The 22812-nt window shown below is 50.3% G+C and overlaps 1 long non-coding RNA gene across 7 annotated transcripts in view; it reads right to left on the bottom strand.

The window, feature by feature from the left end:
* LOC116764525 overlaps window positions 1-22562 on the bottom strand; it is a 138595-nt gene extending 116033 nt beyond the window's left edge. Inside the window, exons 1-2 of one of the 7 annotated variants that reach the window (XR_004352922.1) lie at window positions 21926-22533; window positions 18869-19032 (exon numbers count right to left, since the gene is read on the bottom strand). This is a non-coding gene — a long non-coding RNA (uncharacterized LOC116764525). Of the gene's footprint in view, window positions 1-18868; window positions 19033-21925 lie in introns of all 7 variants that reach the window. The other 6 variants (XR_004352924.1, XR_004352921.1, XR_004352920.1 and 3 more) reach the window with 6 other exon arrangements.
* Between the last annotated feature and the right edge of the window lie 250 nt (window positions 22563-22812).

Below are 22812 nucleotides of genomic sequence, written 5' to 3'. Positions count from 1 at the left end.
GTATTTTGTCACATCAGCCCCAGCAAACTAACGCACATTTGAAAATCACTTTGGTTTTTCTATTTGCTTACAAACAGTTACAAGGTGTCCAGGGTTTGTATCTTCTGGGCCACCGGACACAACTGAGGCCGTGCCAGCCTGAAAATGCTCAGAAGACCCTCAACCCACATGGGCTCAGCCAATTTATGAACTTTGATTTCACAAAACTTAGTATTATCCTCTCAGTGGAATCCTAAATAATAAGGACTACGGTATAGAGCCAAGACTGCCACATCGACAACAGTGCATCACACAGATACACACATGCCCCGTGGAGTTAGTGAGAAATAGCTGTGGAGAGAAGCAATTGAATCCACGTTGAGCATTGTGACAAGTCCATGATGGTAGGAAAAAAGTGCCCAGCATCCCCAAAAGAAAGACCCCAACTACGCAGTTTGGAGTCATATTCCTTATTCCTGCTATAACATGTTATCAATAAAGAATATCCCAGGGCTCCCCTGGTGGCGCAGTGGTTGAGAGTCCGCCTGCCGATGCAGGGGACTCGGGTTCGTGCCCCGGTCCGGGAAGATCCCACGTGCCGCGGGGCGGCTGGGCCCGTGAGCCATGGCCGCTGAGCCTGCGCGTCCGGAGCCTGTGCTCCGCAGCGGGAGAGGCCTCAACAGTGAGAGGCCCATGTACCGAAAAAAAAAAAAAAAAGAATATCCCAAAGGGATCTGGTTCTTTCAAGCCAGGGTGTCTTCTTGCTATTCGGAACCAGCAGAATCCACTGCTCACTGAAATGCCTGTCCCGGAATCTCACAAGTTTGCATATCGAGGTTGTTCATAAAGGACTAAGCAGGTAATTCAAACAAACCCTGTGGTTTGGGAGTCACAGTTTGGGCTGCTTCGGTTTCCATTTTCAAGCTCTTCTTCGGGAAGAGCTTCTGGGGCCACCGTGCTTTTCCCGGATGCCTAACAGAGTGACAGATTCCACGGGAGAGAGTTTAGAAACTGCCAGGTGAAGTGAGAGGGGTGTGGGCCTGGCTGGGTCACAGCTAGGGCGGCCAGGGCTGTTTCCACTGTGGCCCTCCGGGGCGCTGAGAGGAGTCCCCCGGAGGGGATTTCAGCCCTGCTTGGAGCAGCGTCGACCACGGCAGAGTGCGTGTCCTGAGGGCTCTGGGGTGAGGGGCTATACTCATCTGCATATTTATGTCACAGCAGGTCTGATCAGGACACACTTTTCCCTTCCTGCTGAGTTCCGCCTCTACCTCTGTTCATTCTTTCTCCAGCCACATGACAGCCGACACTCATTTCCGGCACCGTCTGGACTCACCCACCTCCGTGTTCCCACACCTGCTGCCCCCCACACCTGCTGCCCCCCACACCTGGACGGCCTTCTGTCATCACCGCTGCACATCCAGGTCCAAGTCCACCTGCCTCTCAAGGCCTGGTCCAGATGCCGCCTCCTTCACAGGCACCGTGGTCTCAGCGTAAGTCATTCTCCCCGCTGACCTCCAGTTCCTGTGGCCCAAAGCCCCCTTCAGCTTAGGCGTGTACCCCTCACTGTAAGTCATTTCCACCAGCATTCTTTTCTGACTGATGGTTGCGTCCTCATCAGAATCTATGGTGCTTAATAAAATATCTGTGGGTTTTCACGTCATTCAAGTCTCAGTACTTCCTCATTGCCACCAGAAATATTTCCCATAGTATATCTTGGTGTTCTTTATAATGTAAGATGATGATTGTGTCTGCCCCTCTAAGTACGAAAAACCTTCCATCAATCTGTCCTGGTTATATGCCTTGACTGAGGAGGGATTAAAATTTCATGGTCCCAGTGTCTGTATATGAGGGCACATCAGAGCACGTTCACACAGAAATGTGTGCCCGGGATGGGGCAAGAAGATGGGAACGGACAGAGACCGGGTGAATTTCTTTGGGAGATGGTCTGGAAGTGCTGCCTGTGATCCAACATAAAACCTGGCTCGCTTTAATCATCTAATTAGTCCTTTATTAAGAACTTTAACGTGCAAATCTGTGAGATCCCAGGGCAGGCAGCTCAGTGAGCAGTGAATTTTGGAGGTTCCAAATAGCGAGAAAGTCCTCTGCTTTAAAAGAGCCACATCCAGGGCTTTCCTGGTGGCGCAGTGGTTGAGAGTCCGCCTGCCGATGCAGGGGACACGGGTTCGTGCCCCGGTCCGGGAAAATCCCACGTGCCGCGGAGAGGCTGGGCCCGTGAGCCATGGCCGCTGAGCCTGCACGTCCGGAGCCTGTGCTCCGCAACGGGAGAGGCCACAACAGTGAGAGGCCCGCGTACCGCAAAAAAAAAAAAAAAGCCACATTCAACTGGAATATGCCTTATAAAGTGCACGTCTGGGACTGCAGTTACTGACCAGCAGTGCTCAGCCATCCATCACTGAAAGGGCCTGCCTATGCCTCCAGCTTCTGCTCGTCACCACACAGTTTCCGCATTGACAACTGGCCAAAGGAGCTGGCCACGCCAGGGTGGCCGGTGGGGCATGCTGACACGATGTGCACCTGGCACGCAGGTGTTCCCATTAGGTATTGGTGCCACTCAGCCAATGCACACAAGAGAAAGAGGGGGAATCCCTCTGCAATCTTCCTGATGCTTGGGTGAGAGAAACTACTTCCACCCCGTGCCCACCCCTCACATGGTCGCAGTCACCCTCCTGACCCATGTGTACAGATGGGCCCAGGTGTTACCATCTGCTCTGAGTTCTCAAATGTCAAGGGTGACACGGGCGGCCTAGAGTTTCACAACTCAGCCAGTTCTCCCTGCTGCCACTTCTGTCTTAATCGCGGCTCTCGTGTACCCATCTGTGCCACCCGCCCCCCATGGTCCAGGCCAGTCCTTCCTGGCCGTGCACGGCAAGTTTCCGTGCCGCGTGCCTTCTAAGTATGCTCTGAGTCTCCAGTAGGTCTTCAGTTCTTCCCAGAAAGTCACTTTTCTAAAGCTGCATCATCCTGTTCTCTACTCAAAACCTTTAAGTACTGCGCACACACGTGGGCACACACACGCTGCCTGCAGGTGAAAGGCCCAGCATGGTGACCTGGCAATCGAGGCTCTAACAAAGCGCCCAGGCTCCTCCTTGCACCCCGGCCAGCCCTGCAGGCACCACATGCCACTGTGTTCTGCCTCTGACCACACCACTCCTCCCATATGGGGCTCTTTTCCCATTTTAAAATTTCAATCCAAATGTCACCTCTCTTTCAGCCCATACTAATATATTCCTTCTAATCTTCTACAATATTGAAATGTGTTATCCCAAATTGCATTCACTGGAACTCTGGTTCCAAAAAATAAAAGAGAGGGGGGTTTCCCCACCATCTACCACTTACTGCCTATTTTATGCTATTTTGGATATTTACAAAGCATGGCCAAAGGCTCTGAGAAGTCCTGCAGTAAAAAAAAAAAAAAATCTCTTGGATCAACTTGGATTTTCCCACTCTATCCTTGCCTGTAGGCTTTTGGAGGAGTATATGCTTTATTGTGGTCTACACCCTCACCTCCACGGCCACGTTATGAGTGACTTGACCCACAGGTGGCCTGAACATGAAAGCAGCAGAGAAGAAGTTGTTTTGAAGCCTCTGCTTCCTAGGGGGGCAACTGCAGCCAGATGTTCTGGGTGTTTCACCATCATGTTGTTGAGCTACCAGATTCCAAGGACCCTGCAGCGGGCTGACCTCAGTGGGCGCTCAGCGGTCACAACCCGATCCGTGAAATCCAGGAGAACTCACCTGGGAGCCACGGGTTTAGGAGAATTGGGGCAGGAACCTGGGGTGTCATCAGGCCCCCTGGTGCTTTCTTTATAACTTGACAGCAGGTTTGTCCCCACGTAGGGATGCCTGAGCCTAATGTCCAGGAACATCCCTCTGGGGCTCTCTCAGTGCTGGATGCTGAGGCCACGGTGGTGCCTTCTGCACAGGGAGGACCACAAGGTAGCAGGACCGTGGGTGCTAAGCGAATCATGAACAGAAAGCACGATTCTCTCAATCTTGAGGGCTCCCCAGGAATGGGTGGGTCGATTGGAAACGTGGTCCAACAGCTCCACCCCCTGGAGTGTGCCTTTTCAGGACAGAGATATAGTCCCTCAGGCCCCTGGACTCTTAGTTCTGGAAGGGAACCTGTTTAGAAGAGCAGGGCTGAGCCATCCATTTAGCAGAGCTCCTGGGCCTCCTGCTGGCAGCCTCCTTTCTCTGTGGGCTCTTCCAGCAGAGAGAACACAGCCCAAGTGCAGGGAGTCATGTGGCTGGAGGTTCTTTCACAGGGGCAGAATTTCTCCGCAAATTCTCTCCTCACCCCCTTCCCCTTCATTTCCATAAGCTGCTTTCAAGCCATGTTTCATAAATCAGGACCTGCTGTTCCATAAAGCAGCCGTGGAGAAGCCAAGTCACCATGGCCAAGTCCATGTCGCCTCCCGCAGACCCTGCCTTCCTTCCATCGGGGGCTCCCGGGAACAGGGTGTGCAGGACTGCAAACGACAGCTGGGCTCCCAGGACAGCGGCTGGGACCTGTTACCTACGTCCAGGCCCAAATTCAGAACACATGGGGCCCAGGGAACAGGCACGGTCCCTTGTTCAAACACTATTAAGAATTTCAAGACGGCGACAGCAGAGCATTAAATCAGGCACCGACCTTGTGAACACGGGGACCTGTGTGATGCACAGGTCACACAATCACGTGGTTGGCTCAGCCAATCTTTGCCATGGACCCTGGGGACTAAATGGTCTCACCCTAAGTCTTCACAGTGGTAAGACAGACATCACAGCCTCCCAGGAAGACCTCTTTGAAAGGGGGCTCTCAGGCTGGCCCTCTGGGTGCCCTTAGCAGACCTGACAGCCCCTCTAATCATCTGGTTTGATTCCACCTCCACTTGGTGGGGTCGGCTCTTTCTTATAGATTGTGTCCATACCTGATCTTGGGATTCTGTCCATACCTGCTCGTCATTGATTTGTTTATTTTTAGCCCCAGAAAAATCAGGCTTCTTTTCTACCTGGGTAGCACGTCTACTTTTCCAGGTTCAGGTCGAATGTTCTCAATACGCAGATATCCATCTGACCCTGATTCTCCCAGCGCCCATGAGTGTCCCAGGAACTGGCCCGGCCTGGCCTGGGTCCACCTGAGCATCTGTGTTCCATGAGCTGGCCACCCGCTGGACACATTTACTGCAAGCTTCCCCTTAGCCCTCTCCTGACATCCTCTCCCCTCTGCTGTGGCTGTTCTGTCCTCCAACTGTGTGCACTGTTCATATGGCCCCATTTATCTGCCCCGACCCCTTCCTGTTTCTGTTTCACCTTCTCTAATAGTGCCGAGCATCCCTCAGCCCTGAAGCTACAGGATGTTTGAAAAGCAGACGGGTTGTGTCAAAGGCCTCAATCCCACATTCCAACCAAAATCACCTATGTCACCCCCTTCTAACTCCCCCAACCTAAAATATATAAACTTAAGATATATTTTCAGCAGGAAAAAGTGAACTGCTTCGTAAACGGTGCTGGGAAAAATTTCTGGCCATTTAGAGACAAATTTGACAACCCCCCAACACTTCAAATCATAAACAAAAATAAATCCCCATACACTTGGCATTTTGAATCTTGAAAATAAAATTACAAATCACCTGTAGGAAAAAAATATGTGAGAATATTTTTGTAATCTAGAGGTGGGAGCAGACCTTCTAGGCGAGCTAAAACCTCGAGGTCAGGAAAATAATAACAGGTTGGACTACGTAAAAACTCAATATTTCTTTAAAAGAAATAAGACACAAGAAACAAAGTAAAATGTCAAGCAACAGACTGGGAAAAAAAGACTTGCAGGATATACATCAAAGGTTTAAAATACAGAATATTTGAAGAGCTCTTACAGGATAACAACAAAAATAGGACGGAAGGAAGAAAGGAAGGGAGGGAGGGAGGAAGGGGGAGAAATTAAGAAAAGGAAGGAAGGAAGGGGGGACGAAAGAAAGAAAAGAAAGAAAGAAAGAAAGAAAGAAAGAAAGAAAGAAAGAAAAAGAGGAGGGAAGGAGGGGAAACGGGGCAAAACATATGAGTAGGCAATTTTTCAAAGAATAATTAGTAAGCCACAGACCTCTCCTTTAAACCAACCCTCCCCAGAACAATCTGCTAGTTTTTACATTTGTTTTTAAAAACCAGTATTTGTGGAGCTTGGGTTTCATCCTTTATATTTTTTGATGTATAGCTACAATTTTATCAGATTTATGCCATAAAACTCTTTAGCAGCGAGGGCAGAATTTAAAGACATCCCTGAATAGAGAGTCCCCAGAACAGAGACCAATTGTGCACGCACAAGGTAAGCTGACCCCAAAAATGAGGCAAAGGGTGTTCCCTAAAGTGTACTAGTCTAAATGTTAAAGGAGATTAGTTATGCTAGAGATTACTTATGCAATTACTAAATAAGTGCAGAGGGAAAAGACTGGAAGGAAATATGTGTGAACGGGGAGAGCAGAAAGCTCTGGCAATAGGAATATGGGTGAGCGTCACTTTTTTCCCAGTCTTAATTTCTAAAGCCTGCACCTGGTGTCAGGACAGCGGTCTGGGTGCTGCCATGGGGTCCCAGCAGAACCCCTTTTCTGTCCTGGGACAGTCACACAGCACCCCTACCTTCAGGTCACCTTCACCTGGTGCATTTGTATTTTCTTCAGATAGTACCTTAAGGTAATAAGCCGTTTACGTCCCGCAGATGTAGTATTTTTTTCTAAACAGTTTTTGCTTTGCCTCAAATCGTGCCCTCAATTTTACAATAAAAGAATTATTTAAAGATGTAAAAGCTGGCACTTGTAGCAAACGGTGGCGAGCAGGGGACCCCGGCGGCAGGTGCATCCCCCGCCCAGCACATGATGCCCGAGACGGGGGCTGTGTACGTGGGCATCCACCCCGCCGGTGGCCTTCTGTTCTGAGTCTGGGCTCCTGTGGACTTTGAAGTCAAGGTTTCACTTGACGACTACTCATTGCTGAAGGCTCGTCTTGCTGCTAAAATAACTTTCCATGAAATACTCTGAGAGAAGCTTCTTGACTGTAAATGCTCTTATATGATAAGAAATGCCCATGTTTGTGAGTGGTTACATCTTGTGTAACTGATCGCACCAGGTTTTCGAGGTGAAAACTGCTCACTTTTGTCATTTCCCAAACCTGACATTCTTTCACTATAATGTGGCAACTTCTCGGTTCTTTAAACTATTTTTTTCTTCAAGTTCTCATGAATTGATGGTTCCTGTTTTTCTGAACTGCTTGTCAAACCCATGTTTATGTTAGACTCACAGACACCCGTGCTCAATAACTAGGAAATGCGGCCAAAAAATCCCCTCAGAAAATGTGGCTTCCCGGGCACTAGGGATCCCCTGCCCTCGTTCTGTGAATTTGGAGTAATGCATGTGAACGTGGGCAGAAGGGAAAGGAGCCGGAAAACGACATTGCGGGTGAAAGTTCTGATTGTCGGTGAGGTTCTCGTGTGAGGTTCTCTGCTCACATGGGGCCTATGGCTCAGTCGCGGGCCCTTGGGGGTGACGGCCCCAAACAGCCCCCTATGGGGACACACCCCACAGGCTACCTACTGGACGGGGCATCAATCCCATCACTTACAAAGATGAAGCACGCTTTTCCTTTTCTTTCCTTTTTAACTTTTTATTTGAGCAAATGTAAAGACCAAATCCTATTTTTGCGCCTTTGCCTTTCGGCAGTTCAGGAAGTGAAAACAAAGTGAGAACATCTTATTTGCTTAAATAAAATCTGATTGCCTGTGTCCATCATCCACTCATCTACTCGTGGGCAGATGCTTCTTGAGGGTTAATCCACGCTGGGCTGGACGCGGATGGAGACCTGCTCCGAGGTGCCTCCTTCAGGACCTTTAGGGATGTGCACCGTATCGTATTCATTTCATAGAGCTGCCATCACAAAATGACTGGGGGGCTCAAACCACGGAAACGTATTATGTCACGCTTCTGAGGGCTAGAAGTCGGCGATCGAGGTGTCGCAGGGCCACGCTCCCTCTGAAGGCTCCAGGGAAGCATCTGTTCCGAGCCGCCCTCCTCGTCTCTGGTAGTCCCTGGCCACTTTCACACAGCATCCTCTCTATGTGGGTGTCCCAAAAGTCCCCTTCCTATAAGGACACCAGCCGTCGTGGACTAGGGGCCCACCATACTCCAGGATGACCTCATCTTACCTCACTACATGTGATACGATTTCCAAATAAGGTCTCCTTCTGAGTTGCTGGAGGGGTGGGACTTCAACATGTGAACTTGGGGGAGATACAACCCAACCCATGACACACCCAGAGGCCCCCGATGGTGACTCACAAAGTCGGACTCCTACTCACTTTCGTTATCATTGACTCTGCCCAACTCTTCCCCCAAACTCATTCCCCCGAAAATAAGTCCCCTTCTTAATAAACACCTGTCATTTGCTTTCTCTTCTGTCAGAGTCAATTCTGTGCCCAGAAGGAGTTGAACTAAAGGTATTAAAGCGCGTGGAGTTCCCTCCAGCTCAAAATCCTGCTGCTGATTTAAATGGTCCTCGGCAGGAAGGGCCTCTGAGGAAGCCACCGGGCCAGCCTGGCATCTAAAAGAAACAGGGATGGACAGAAGGGCCGGGCCATCCTCTCCTCGGCAAAGCTGTCACACACCCTGGGCCTCTGAGTTGCCTTCTGTCTCCTGAGCCCCTGGCTGCTCTGAGGGTAAAATCCAGCTAGTCCCACAGGCCCGGGGGCTGCCATGAGGACAGCTGTCCACTGAGAAGCTGGCGTGGCTGTGGCCTTGGGCGACTGGCTGGCCTGGGACTCCAGCTACCCCACTTGTCAGCTGTGTGACAATGAGAAGCCCACGCACTGCACGGAAGAGCAGCCTCCACTCGCTGCAACTAGAGGAAGCCCGAGGGCAGCAACAAAGACCCAACGCAGCCCAAAATAAAATAATAAATTAAAAAAAAAAATAAGCCCCTTTCATTCCACTTTACATTGAATCTGTTAAAAAAGAAAAGAAAAAGCAGCACCTCAGAGGGGAAGCAGTGCCTGAGTCAGCACAGTGACTCAGGCGCTACTTCCCCTCTGAGGAATGGGGGCCTTCATTTAGGGGGATTCGGTGAGTGACAGCGTGTGAGACACTGGCCCAGAGCAGGTGCTCGTAGAAAGCCAGCCGTGACTGCTTGGGGAACCTTCTCCCACCACAGGAGCGCTGACTTTCACTAGGCGCGGAGGTTTGCTTAGGAGAATTCTGAGATTAATTCTTTTGAACCCGCAGTCCCTGTCTCCGGATCTGCCTGTTCTGTAAACACAATTTGGTGTCAAGGTGACTCCAGGGGTCTGGGACCCACATGAAGCACCGGGCATCAGAGTCACCGCTCTCCTTCCTGGTCCTCGGCCGGTTTCCAGATTCTCACCTTGGGGAATGGAGACACAACCCCTGGGAACGTGTCTTAGAACTGCCCGATCCTGGCAACTCACCCCTCTGGCTCCCTGGGGCTTCGCTGGGGACCGGAGCCCACACGTGCCTTCCCAGAGTGTGAGGGCATGCCTGCCTGCCTGTCCCCTGGACACCTGGGCAAGCTCAGGGCCTCACCCGCAGTACAGAGAAGAAGGGGACGTTCAGCCAGCCCCGCTAGAACCCTGAGAGCAGGGCTGCCGAGCTCAGCACCCATAAGCCGATCCTCTCCACACACAAAAGCGGTTTCGCGGTCAAAAACGACTGTGATAGTTTTTATGGAAAATAGGAAAGAAAAGAAAAAGACTCTTTCAACTACGTGCTTATATTTGCATAAAGTCTGGATGGATACGTAAGACACTAAGAATAGGGTGATGGGCGGGGGAGGTCAGTGGGAACCAGATGGGAGACCGTGGGAGCAACATGCTTTCCAGCTTTTAATAGTTTTATTTCTGAACCTTCTTCGAACAAATTAAAGCTGGAAACCTTATTGCCTATTCACCACATTTGCAGATTAAAAGAGACAACCCATATGGTCATCTCAAGAGATGCTGAGACACACCAGCTAAACAGCGCCCCCTGTGCACCCCTTTCCAGGTGCCGCCCTCTGGGTGCCTGTGGCCGGAGGGTGCGCCCCATCACTCACCAACCTCAGAGCACCTGCGACACTCCCTGCAGCCAGGGACGAGCTGCCCCAGAAGGGATTACAAAAGAGTTGTCTTCTCTTGGAAATAATGTACTTGAATGATCCTAAAAGCCTTTCATCTGGATGTGCTCTTGGAAAATAGAATCCCTTCTCCAGTGACCATTCCTGTTCCATCCAAGTGTCCCCCAGTGATGGACTCAGCTGGTGAACACAGAGCAAGTAATGCCCGCTTTGGACCAGCAGACAGAGCCTGGGAGACTCACTTTCTCCCGGGGAAGCTCGTGGTTTGCAGTCACCTCTTGTGCTGCTGGGTGGCAGTCTGCACTCATTCTGCGTCTCACCTCTCCCTCCGCAGATCTTAACCCTGAGCTGGCACTTCTGGGGACTTCAAAGGGACCGTTCACAGACAGCCACCCGTCTGTCAGCCTAGGCTCAGTGGCTCCAGCTTGAAAGGCAAATCTGAAGCCAATCAAATGCATCCAACCCACAAACTCTGAGGATGTGACTATGTACAACGACTAAAACAGCAATCATTTGACAACGAAGCAGTCAAGTGTTCTGAAAGTTTAAGGTAACTTACTGCTAGCATCTAATTAACAGCTGCCCAAGAGTTAGCCAGCCTTGCCCTAAGCTCCCCATGCTTGAGGACGAGGGAAAGAAAGAACAGAACGGGAGAGAAGGAGGATGGCTATCCATCCGAAGTCTGGCTGAGTGTCTAAATTATCACTGCCTGCACCACCAGTCTATGGGATCACATCACACATCTGATTGTATGTTCCTCGTCCTTTCATCCACACGATTGAAACCTGTGCGGCAAGGTAAGCTGTTTGCATTAGGTGAGGTGCCCCGGAATGTTAACTGCTGGCAACCTCAAAGACGATCACTAGCGGAGTGCCACAGGTCTCTGCTCCTGGTCTACACTGATTCAAAAGATCTTCTGGTAAAGATATAAAAGGGATACCTCTCCAACTGGCAGGTGACGTGAAGCTTTACATTTTAATTAGCGAATATATGGGCCAAATCTAGAAGATCAAACTAAGGAGAATGTAAAATTTTACTTCTGTTTAAAAAAAATCAAAACTAAGTCAGCACCTCAAATGCAAAATGAGAGAGACGTGGCTTTAAACGTGTCTCCACACAGAGGCAGGATGGCAGCTGCTTGCGGGTCCAACAGATGGGCGTGTTGGCCCCAGACCTCAGCCTAGTATCCCTTACAAGGGAGAGTATGGTGCTCATGTGTAGAGGGACACCAGAGAACTGCGGCCTGTGCCAAGGAGGGCAGCACGGGGTCACAGTTGCTGCATCTTTTAGGAACCACAGGATGGGGGAAGAGCTGGAATACGAGTGCTGATGTCCGTGCATTTGGAAGGGCTCTGGCGTGGAAGAAGCTGGGGCTCATGTTATCATTCAGCAGTTTGGGAGCCAGAAGAATTGCTCAATGAACGCTAATGGACGTGCTGAATTGTGACGATAATTATGATCGTGACTATGATGGAGCGGCTTCAGGGGCAGAGCTAGGTCCAAAATGTGCAAACACCAGAAAAGAGGCTTTGGGTTAAGCTGTGTCTGGAAGGAGAGAAGGGGTTTAAGTATAGATCAGATGACCCCTTAGGCCATAAGGTGTCCCCGTCTTATGCAGTGGTCCCCAACCTTTTTGGCACCAGGGACCGGTTTCGTGGAAGACAATTTTTCCAGGGACAGGGTCGGGGGGCAGGGATGGTTCAGGCAGTAATGCGAGCAATGGGGAGCGACAAATGAAGCGAAGGCTCGCTCGCCCAGGCGCTCACCTCCTGCTGTGCGGCCTGATTCCCGACACGCGGTGGACCAGTACTGGTCTGTGGCCTGGGGGTTGGGGACCCCTGCCTCGTGGGGCTCACACAGAGGGACTGTGAGTGTGGTGGGAGTGCCCTTCGAACCCAGGGAACTCCCAGTGGCAAATGAAGCGTGTCTTCGTGATGATGATGACTCCAGGTTGGGCTGTTAAGCACCTGTCATTGTGGGTCCCCTTTTGCCCATATGCTGTACGAGGACCAGAGACGCTCAGTGACTGGCGCCTGGCCACAGAGCTGGTGAGGGGGAGACAGGGCTCCACTCTAGCTGCCTGATCTGCACAGGAAGGGCAAGCAACACGCACACACACGTACACCCGTACGCCTCTCAGATCTCCACTCAAACGTCTTCTCATCAGAGGGACCACCAGAGACCACCCCTTACGTGGGAGACACCCTCGCCCAGCACTGCTGTGCCCCCTCCTCTGGCAGCCCTCCTCACAATCGCATTTGTTCATCCCCTGCCTCCATAGGTCCTAAGAAACATTTGCTGAATAATGAGTGCGTGAAAGGATGTTGACATGTACACGCTACTGTACTGAAAATATGGGGTTGGCCAAAAAGTTCGTTCGGGTCTTTCCGTAACGTCTTACAGAAAACCCAAACGAACTTTTGGGCCAACCCCACAGATACCAAACAAGGACCTACTGTAGAGCACAGGGAACTCTGCTCAATATTCTGTGATGACCTAAATGGGAAAAGAATTTGAAAAAGAACAGATACACGTATATGTATGATTGAATCACTTTGCTGTATACCTGAAACTAACACAACATTGTAAATCAACTACACTCCGGTATAAAATAAAAATTTTAAAAAAAGGAAAGGATGGACTATTGAACCTCTTTCCCCCAGTGGTCTAGGGCTCCACAGCTCATGCTGCCCCTGAGCCTGGAAAAAAAAAAGCCTGTGGAATCCCTTGGATGCCGAGGTTGGAGTGGATGGACCACTGCTGGGGTGGAGATCTGGGGCTCAAAGAAAGGTCAGGAGTAAATGGCATATGAATCATCTACGCCTTGATTTAAAAAAAAAAAAAACAAAGGGAAAATTAAAACAGGTAAATGGCAAAAAGGCATCAATTGCAAGCTAATACTATGAAATACTATGTGTGGCACTTTTCTAAGAATTTTTCATGAAGGAACTCCTTTCATCCTCGAAACAATCCTCTGTGCTCATTGCTCCTGTTCCCATTTCACACATTAGGAAACTGAGGTCAGGAGGCACCGATGACTTGCCAGGCAGTGTGCAGTGCATTAATTGGAGGTCCAGCTCCAGCAGCTGCTTCATCACAGTGCCCCACAGCCTCCCCACCGACAGACGGTCCACGAACCGAGAGCAACCGGCACCGGGCCTGGGGGAGCCGCCAGGAGCGAAATCTTGGAATTTGGTGGGGGGTGCCTCAGGGGAGGGATGGCAGTGCGTCTCAGCCCACGATCCCATACGTGTGCAAGGACATCATCTGTGCCCGAGAGAACGTATGCTGTGCTGAGAGCTGCGAGGCCAGGGACCGAGGTTTGCCATCTTCCCCCCCGGGTAGATCATCTCCCCGCTGCTTGTGTGTTTCTTGTCAATGATGGCTGAACACAGTTTAATGCTTCTCTCTTAAAAAGGCAAAAGAGTCAAAAGACACACTTGGGGGATGTGTAGGAGGAACCAGTGACAGGAACCACGCCTGAGCTCAGTCCCTGGAATGGCTTCACGCAAACAAAACTAAGGATGCCTATCCCCAAACGGGAAAGTTCACTATCAAATATGCACAGACGGTCAGGCTGTGTGCTCCTCACTTGAGGCCCCCGCACCTCGAAAAAGTCATCAACCCCACTGGCAGAAATGCTCCAGGGGTCAGGCACCCAGCCCTGGCTTCCTCCTGGACAGGCCTCTCAGCTGGGGCCCTCGAGGCCCCGAGAGTCACTTGAGGTTTTATCCCCCAGAGATGGGGATATTGAGGCTCACGGCCACTGGTGGCAGAGGCCCTGGCCCCCCACCTGCCTGGCCCACAGCTCCTGGCTGAAGGGCTCTCCGCCTGGGAGGGACACCCACCCTCCGGGGGACCTCAGCACACGCGGTGCCCAGTTCTGAACTTTCACCCCAGTGCCACATCCTTCATCAGGGTGACAGCCCGACGCTCAAAGCTGCCCGGATTAGGAAAACAAGCTCTAGATCTGTGCTGTGCGATAGCGTAACCACTAGCCACATGTGGCTATGTGCCCTTACATTTAAATTAATTGAGGGCTTCCCTGGTGGCGCAGTGGTTGGGAGTCCGCCTGCCGATGCAGGGGACACGGGTTCGTGCCCCGGTCCGGGAGGATCCCACGTGCCGCGGAGCGGCTGGGCCCGTGAGCCATGGCCGCTGAGCCTGCACGTCTGGAGCCTGTGCTCCGCAACGGGAGAGGCCACAACGGTGAGAGGCCCGCGTACCACAAAAAAATAAAAAAAATTAATTGAAATGAAGTAAACATTTAAATTCAGTGCCCAGTCACACTAGCCACATGTGGCTGCAGTCACTCATTGGACGGCTTGCCCTGGAGGTTTGGGAAGCCACAGAGGACACCATGTGACTCCCATGGGTCCCCCGAGCGTCTTCTGTTTCTTCCCCTCTGTCATCACGGCCAAGACGGAGGCCCAGGTTAGTAGAGGTCCAGCAGCGGGCCGCAAAGGCACGCAGAAGGCGCTCCCACCGGACACAGCCGAGGGCAGCTACAGGGGCTGCGAGCTCACGCCAAGGCCCCGGGAGCGGTGGCGCACCTCCAGGCAGGGCTCTGCGGTCAGGTGACAGAGCCCCGGGTCATGCGGGTCCCCGTTCGGCTGCAGCAGGACCCTGAGTAGCTCTGGGGCCTCATCTTGACTCCTTCAAGTCTTCAGCGTTGAAGCAGCAGTGCTGGCGGCCGCCTCAGTGGACTCCCCCCACCTCCAGCCCCGGTTTTCTGGAACCGGGTAGCCCCAGGATTGTTTGGTGATACCAGGACGAACAGGGATCCCTAATCATAACAGAATCTGAATTCCCCAACGGGCAGGTTGAGGAGGTAAAGTAGGGGCAGGGTAAGCTTGGAACAGATTTAATGTAATTTAGAGATTTGGAGAATAAAGGAGTGTTCCAGTTTTGATGCCTTAGCATTGGAGGCTGAAACCCTTACCCCCTGAACAAACCCATTGAATGAGTGGAGCAATTACAGGGAGAAAGAGGAAAGGGGAAGTAAAAATGGACGCGGGGTAGATGACTCTGCTCTGCAAATCCTTATCTGAAAACCCACGTCGTCATTTCCAAAGTTGACTTGAGGCTCTCCAGCTATGCACAATAGGCCAGACCCGCCTGCCACCCTCAGAGGCACTGCCAGGGTCACCCATAGTCCAAAGGACCACCCACAGTCTAGAGAGCCACCCATAGTCCAGGGGATCACCCACAGTCCAGAAGCCACCCCACACCCCCCCACTGGGACCAGCCTCCATTCTCCAGGATGAGGCCCTCCCAGGGCCTTCCTCTGCACTGGGCACACAGGGGACAAGGCCTTGGGCCCATAACACTCTCAAAATAAAATGTTTTAGTTTATTTTCACATCAGAAGGAAAACCTGAGTATAATGAAATTGAATATATAATAATAAATCCAGTCTGGATGACATGCATCTTTGTACCAAGACAGTCATGATACTTTTTTTCATCAGGAAGGGCCCACGAAGGCAAAGGCACCTGAGGGCCATGGAAGTCACTCTGCAGCCCTGAGCCTTTGCCTGTTATACCAGAGATATGAAATGCAGCTGCACACAGAAGGGACGCTGACGACCCTATGGACCCTCCTAGTTGACCCACAGATTGAATTTCTCCATCAGTGATTTCTCCCACCTCTCTCTGCATCATGCAGGTAAACCCACTCCAAAAAGAGTCACATCTCCAGGTAAAGCTCCTGGCCTCCCAAACCTGCTCCATCTGCTGGCTCTGCCAGCCTTAGCACTGGCTTCCTTCCTCCAAATTGTCTTATGGTTTCAAGGAGGTTGCTGGATTTCCAGCCATCACCTCTGCATTCCACACAGGAGGAAGGAGGGACCTGAGGGGAAAAGGTTAAGCCTCTTAGATGTCAAGGTCCTTTAAGGAGCTTTCCTAAAATCCCCAGCTACCCCACTGCAGACTATGTCTTCCACTGGCCGCCCCATCTATACAGGAGCTGGAGGGAAAAGGCCCTGGGATGGTGCAGAGCAAGCAAAGTACAGGAGGGGCCTTAGGTCCAAGGTGGGGTAACAGCAAACACTCCTCCTTCCCCAAATCCTTCCTGTCCTCATGCATCCTCCTGGCCCTGATTGTGTCACTAGATAAAGGCAGTTGTGTGGAGTGGAGAATGTGACAGTTTCCCCTTCTCTCGCCTTTGATCAGATTGAGTGATGTGAATAAACTGCAGCCCCTTGAAGCCCAACCTCTTCTACTTCAGCCATTCTGCTCTTCGCTGGAACCCTGCCCAGCCTTTGAAGCCAGGTCTGGGCAGTTTCCTTGCTGCACCCTCAGGACTGGAAGGGCGTGGTCCTGACTCAGGAGGCCGAGTAGCTGGCTGTGAGGAAAGGGGCGAGTCATGAGCCCAGACATAGCTGAGATTCCTGGTGTGTCCCCTAGTGGGGACGTGGGGGCGGGGGAAGAATGCTCAGCTTGGACCCGATTCTATAATGCGTCTTCCCCAGGCAGGAGGTGCTGTCAGAAGTGAGGGCTCCCCACTTCCTTGGGCCGGTCTCCTGGGGCATCTATGGCGGCCTGACCTTATTGGATTTATTTATGTCTGTTTCACCAGAAAGATATAAATAGGAGAGACCTGTCTGCCGGTTCACATCTCTGGGTCCAAGAACCAGACGGTTGGGTTCAAAGCCAAGCTCCTCTACTTACTAACAGTGTGACCGTACTCATCTCCTTAAACCCTCCTGTGCCCCAAGTTCCTCATCTGGGTGATGGGGACGATACTTGATAGAATCTGCACACAGTTATGTGAGGACTAAGTGAGGTCATATGTACAGAGCATCCATAACCATGCCTGCTACCAAGTAAACACTCCATAAACAAAGCAGTGCTCGAATTATCATTATTTTATTGGATAAATGAGAAATATTTGCTAAATGCATGAATGAAAAGAAATCCTACTTAGATATAACAAAAAAATCAAACAAGTGATTTCTGTCCCTTTGAATGTCTCCTCCAGTTGTTCAAAGCCCTGGAAGCCACAGTCTCTTTGTACCCCCCTCCTGATACGTCCAGTGAGAGCAACGTGGTTATTTCATGTCTGCTTTTTGCCCCTCTCATATCCTTTTTCCTCTGCTTCCTGTGTTGTCAACAACCCCTGTTGTCAGGGGCAGCAATGTGCCCAGTTAAAAAACAACATTTCCCAGGATCCTCTACAGATAGGGGGCCAGTCAAAGACTTAGGCAGAAAGGGTTACTTGGGGATTCTAGGAAGGCTCTTTAAAGGAGCCTGACATCTAGGGTTCTTAGGCTTTTGCCCCCACCACCTTCCTTCCTCCTGTGTGGAATGCAGAGGTGATGGCTGGAGCTCTAGCAGCCTTGATAAAACCATAAGACAATTTTGAGGAAGAAAGCCAATGCTAAGGATGGTAGAGAAGAGAGATGAAGGAACTGACTGCCCTTTGACCTTCACCCTGGACAGACAGCTTGCTTTGTCTTTTTCTACCTGAGAGAAAGTAAATCTAACACTTGCTGGAGGCACTGTTATTTTGTAATTTCCCTTTATGCCCCTTTATATCCAGCTGAACTGATAGAAACCCATGCATCCCTCTCACACTCTATAAATGATTTGTCCAGTGAGAATAGCTAAAATGATACATTTCTGCCATCATTAAAAATTCCAAAGTTTTAAGTATGACACATTTTTGAAAGGACAGGGTGGCTAGAAGGGCTAAAAGTCCCTGTAGCAGAAGTCTTTACTTGCAGGATAATCAATCCTGAAAGCAAAAGATAGGCAAGAAAACTGTAATGGATAAGACTGGCCATCACTGTTAGCTTTTCCAATTATACAAGATGCAATAAAACCAGCTTTTTTTGTTGTTGTTGTTGTTGTTTTTTAATCAGAGTAATCCTCTGAGAACAGCCAAGCATCCCACCCACCCCTCCTTCCTGCGGCCTCGACTTCCTTCTGATCTGTTGTTGGCTTCTCCCTGCCTGAGCTCTGTGGTCTAACCAGAACCCTCCTGAGTCTGGTAGGAGCCCATACCCTGCCCCGCAGCACTGCCCCGCCCATGGCGCTGGGCAGAGGGTCCTCTGGATCATGGCACAAGTGGCAGCTGCAGGGAAAAACTCCCCACAAAGCAGTACCATTTAAGACTGACATACACGCTGGAGCCAGTGCCCAGGATGCAAAGCCTAAACTCAGAAAGGAGATGGACAGTGCACTTGGCGCCTTACTTTGACGGGGCCATTCTGGAGAGGGCAGACGGAGCAAAGGGACACACTTCTCTTGGAGCCTTGCAGAATGACTGTAAAGGCCTGGCTTTTGAGACTTGAATACTTCCAGAATCAACAAGGAAAGGTCCTGTTATGTGCCCCCGGGTTTTAGTTTTAAGTGTGTCTTACTTAATATTTTCAATATGAGTCAGCTCCATATACTGTGATGATTTTCAAATAACCAGAAGTTGACTGTAGCTGGCTTTAAGACAGGAAGCATGAACACAGAATCCAGCTGCTTCCACCCCGGGGGCAGGTCTGAATTCAGTGGTCCTGTATTTTCTGGCTCGTGGCCGCAGTCTGCTGGATGATGCACAGAACTCTCGTGGGCCCCTGCTTTTCCTGACTCTCCTCTCCTGATGGGGGTAAGGGGCTCTCCCATCACCCATGCACTCCTTGAAGCAACTGCTCTGCCTGATACACCCGCCTGGGAATCCTGGACCTCCAGTGAGTTGAGTAACTGGCCATCCTTTCTACCTTCCAGGGTGGGTATGTGTGTATGCTGGGAGGAGGGGGTTAAAGGTAATATACAGAAAGTTACTACCATACGGTTGGAGCTGAATGAGATGGGAGCTGTTCTCACTGTGACGATGTGAAGGGTAAGTGTGACGACGATGATGGTCGTGATGATGGTCGTGACATCTAGAAGCCCAGGTATTCCTGGAGAGAACCAAGAAGCACTTCCCGTTCACCTAATCAATAAATATCCTGCAAATACAGAACATGCCATGTAATTCATGACACAGACAGGATCTTACTTCGGGGGCATGAGAGCCAATTCCTTCTGGATTCCCAGGGTTCCGGGCCCAGGGAGAGATGGGAAGGCGTGTGGGTATATTTCTAAATCACTGAATGTGTACTTAATGGCTGTTGAGTCTCCTTGTAACTTGTGTGCCAATTATCACTGATCTTTACAAAGACCCTCGAGGGTGGTGCTATTATATTCCCATTTCACGATGATGAAGTTTGGACACCAAGAAGTTAAGAAACTTGCCCAAACTGCCAAACAGAGGGACACACACACACACACATACACACCCCTATCGGGTACCATGGAAACCTCGTGGCAGGAGGTAATGAGAGCCCAGGTCGGGGTGTTGACTAGGAGTGGAGAGTGGGGGACCAGGATGTCCTTTTAAAACGCCTGCTCAGTTTCTATCGTAGAATGTTTCCCTCTTTACTCCCTGCCTGCATCCACACTTAGAATCAGCATCTTTGGGTAGTTAGAAAAACATGACAACGCAGCAAATCACGTTACTAAATGCTCTCTTTTCAGACCTAGCCATGGCCTTATTTCTGACCTTTTTAAATGACTCTTTCTCCCGATTACAGAAATGATAACAGCAGTTCATCACAGGCTTATGTTTCATGGGTAAGAGACCAGTGGACCTCTAGCATCCATACAACTGCCTGACTTCTACATGACAGAATCAATGTCTAGGATAAAATCAGCCACTTCAAAGCCACTACCCAACAGTGCTTATCCGGGAGGATTTAAAGACAGTGATAAACACAAGTTTGATACCTGGTGTGGTCTCTGAAACGAGGACAGGAGAAAGTGCAGGCAGACATGGAACACAGAGGCACTTCCTAAGGCATTTCTCCTTTTACGGGCTCTTCTCTCCATGAAGATGGCATTTCTCTGAGCGCTTATGAAGATTACTCACCAAGAAAAAGACACTGGGCAGGTCTCCCACCTTGGAAACCCCTGGTCTCTGCCTGGCTGGGGCCCCAAGGTGACACTTGTATGGCTGTGGCTCAGCCTTGGAACACCGCTGATCCCACTGGAATCGCAGGATCTTGCTTGAAAATGTCAAGACACTAACTCGGGGAGCCCAGATACCTTTAGGGTAACAGGTAAGAAGAGAAGCTAGCAGAGCTAACATTGAGGGGGTCCCTTCTGAGTCCAGACCCTCTTCTACGCACTTGGCAGACGCTGGTTCTCTGAATCCTCCCAGGCGTCCCCTGAAACGGGTGGTGTCACACACGGTCTGGAAGCCCAAGGCTATCAGAGCCTTGAGACGTGAGGGTTCATCAGGGCCTGTGACCCAAAGAATATGGGATCCCTAACAACAGTCATCAGAACACGAGAAATCAGTCCCGGGCAGGTCAGCAGAACTTAGTGGGGGGGATGGATTCAAACAGGCCTGCACTGGGCCCTTGAGCTGCTAGCCTGCAACCCAATCATTAATTTTTTAAAAATTTTCTTAATAGTTTTCTCATTTTATAGATAAGAAAGATAAAACTGGAGGGAGGTTTTCTTCCTCGGAATCCCGCTCTCGGATTTTAAGCTGACAATCTTCCCAAGCCACGTGTCACCTGCAGCACTTGGGCTTTGAAGCTCACACGGTGACCGCCTCTCCCACTGGGTCCCTCAGCCAGGACAGCTTCAGCCCTGGGCCACGGCAGCCTCTCATAAACTCTGGATTCTTAATTGAACCAACCGTATACTCAACCAATCCGGTCATGGTGTAACCTACAAACCATCAACGTCAGCCAAAGGAGATGGTCCGGCACAGGGAACCCCTCCAGCCGCACATGGCAGAACTGGGACCGAAGCTGGAGGCGTCACCAAAACAGGGGAGGCATCCAAAGTTGGTTTTAACGGAAGACCAAACAGCTGAATCCTCCTAGAGGGGGCCCGCCAGCCACCACACGGGTGCTGGGGGCAAATCGAATGTTCTCTCAGCTGCTCCAATTTTAGAAATCAGGCGCTGACTCATTATTAACCCAGGAAGCCCACACACTCAAATGACTGTACTGAAAAAGCTCTGTCATACCCTGCTTACTGATGTGCAGATTTTTAAGCAAATTTGAAAATTGTTTACCATAAGGTATTTATGACATTTTAACCGTTTCATTTACAGTAAGCAGACGACGTTCGAAAAAAAAAAAAAAGTTTCCTGTATCTTACTTGACAGTAAAGCTAAGCTTTATCAGAATGTTAACAGCTTGAGAAACACATACGGAGGTCAAGTCAGGTCTCAGAACCACTCAATTCCCCCTTCCTCACCCCCTGCCCCCCAGTCCGCGGAATCATTTTCTTTCTGATTTTACTATTGTGTGTGACTTACAGCGTTAAGGAAAGGCGAGAGACACCAAATAAGCTCCCGGAATCTTTCTCACGCTCGTAGAGAGAAAAGCCAAAATTCTGCCTCTTTATTGTATTTCTTGCACTGAACGTGGGCAGCTCAGACCACGCGGCCAGAAATTGCTTAGAAGCTGTCTTTCCTCCACCTCCGAGAAGCGGAAGCCAGCCCGGCCTCAGCACCCCTGAGTTAGTCACCCACCTCCACCTCTGAACTTCCCTTCGGCTCCACAGAGGAGTCTCAAACAGCTTTTAAACCAGCCGAGCATCACTGTCTCCTTGGTAGTACAGGATGAACATTCTCACAATGAACCGCTAAGAAACTCCAAACAATCAGGCTCACAGACAGTAGCTACAGGGAACGAGGGCAGAGAGCCACCTTTCTAAAGTCAAAGATCTTCAACGTCTGAACGGAACACAACGTCTGAACTCCAAGACCCCTCAGCTTTCCTAGAGCTGAGACTCTGAGGCAAACTGCAGAAATGAACATGAAAGTGACAGAAACCTACTCACCAGGGAGAAGCTGAGAGCTCCACCTTCCCAGGACCAGGCTGTGAAGATGTGAAAGCAGATGTTGGCTCAGGCACAGCCCGCCTGGAATGTCAGTTTGAAACTTAAAAAGCAACGACCATACAGTCAGTTATTTCCCTCCATTCCCAATGATGTCCACACGATTGAGACTCAAAAAAAAAGGCGCACACCTCAATCTTCATTCTCATTGGAACGAGATGACTCATGCTGACTCACAGCCACCACTTCCTCTCCCGACATTCTCTTCATACTTGTGAGCTGGGCTGGTCCCGTTCCCAGGGTCTTTGCAGCCCTTCCTGGAAGAACAGCCTTCCTGACCCCAGCAAGCAGACCCAGCCACTGCCCTACATGTAGCCCTGGGAGCCTACACTAGGGAAATGCTTTATTTAGGAGATCTGGGAACAGCTGAAATAGAAAATGCATGAACTTCCTATGCATTTGAACCTCCAATAGACACTGAAATTTTGTAACGGATTGCAAAACTCCTGCACTAAAAACTGCTCTTTTCAGAGCATTTCAGGGGGAGAGAGGAATGAGGTATTATCTTCTCCTACCAGGAGGTTAGTTTGCCCTTAGTCGTGCTTATTTCAGTGCATGTTTTCTCCTGCACCTCTTCCTCTGATAGAGTAATAAATCACGGGCTCTAAAATCGTGACCTCTTCAAAGCTATTTATTAAGACGTTGTATGCCCTGTTTTTAGGATCAAGTGATGTACAAACTCTCTTCAATCCATCTTTCAGGCTTCAAGACTATGCCAGATTTGAATATTCAAGTCCCAAGGGATGAAATGAAAGTAGAACCCTGGCAATTTTAAAAACCATTGATGAATGTTTCCATGCAAGAACTGAGACTAGCTTCAGCCTCCCAGT

This window comes from Phocoena sinus, chromosome 13, assembly GCF_008692025.1.
Source record: "Phocoena sinus isolate mPhoSin1 chromosome 13, mPhoSin1.pri, whole genome shotgun sequence".
Lineage (NCBI taxonomy): Eukaryota > Metazoa > Chordata > Mammalia > Artiodactyla > Phocoenidae > Phocoena > Phocoena sinus.
Note: the sequence above shows the minus strand (reverse complement) of the source record. Positions and strands in the feature narration are given on the sequence as shown.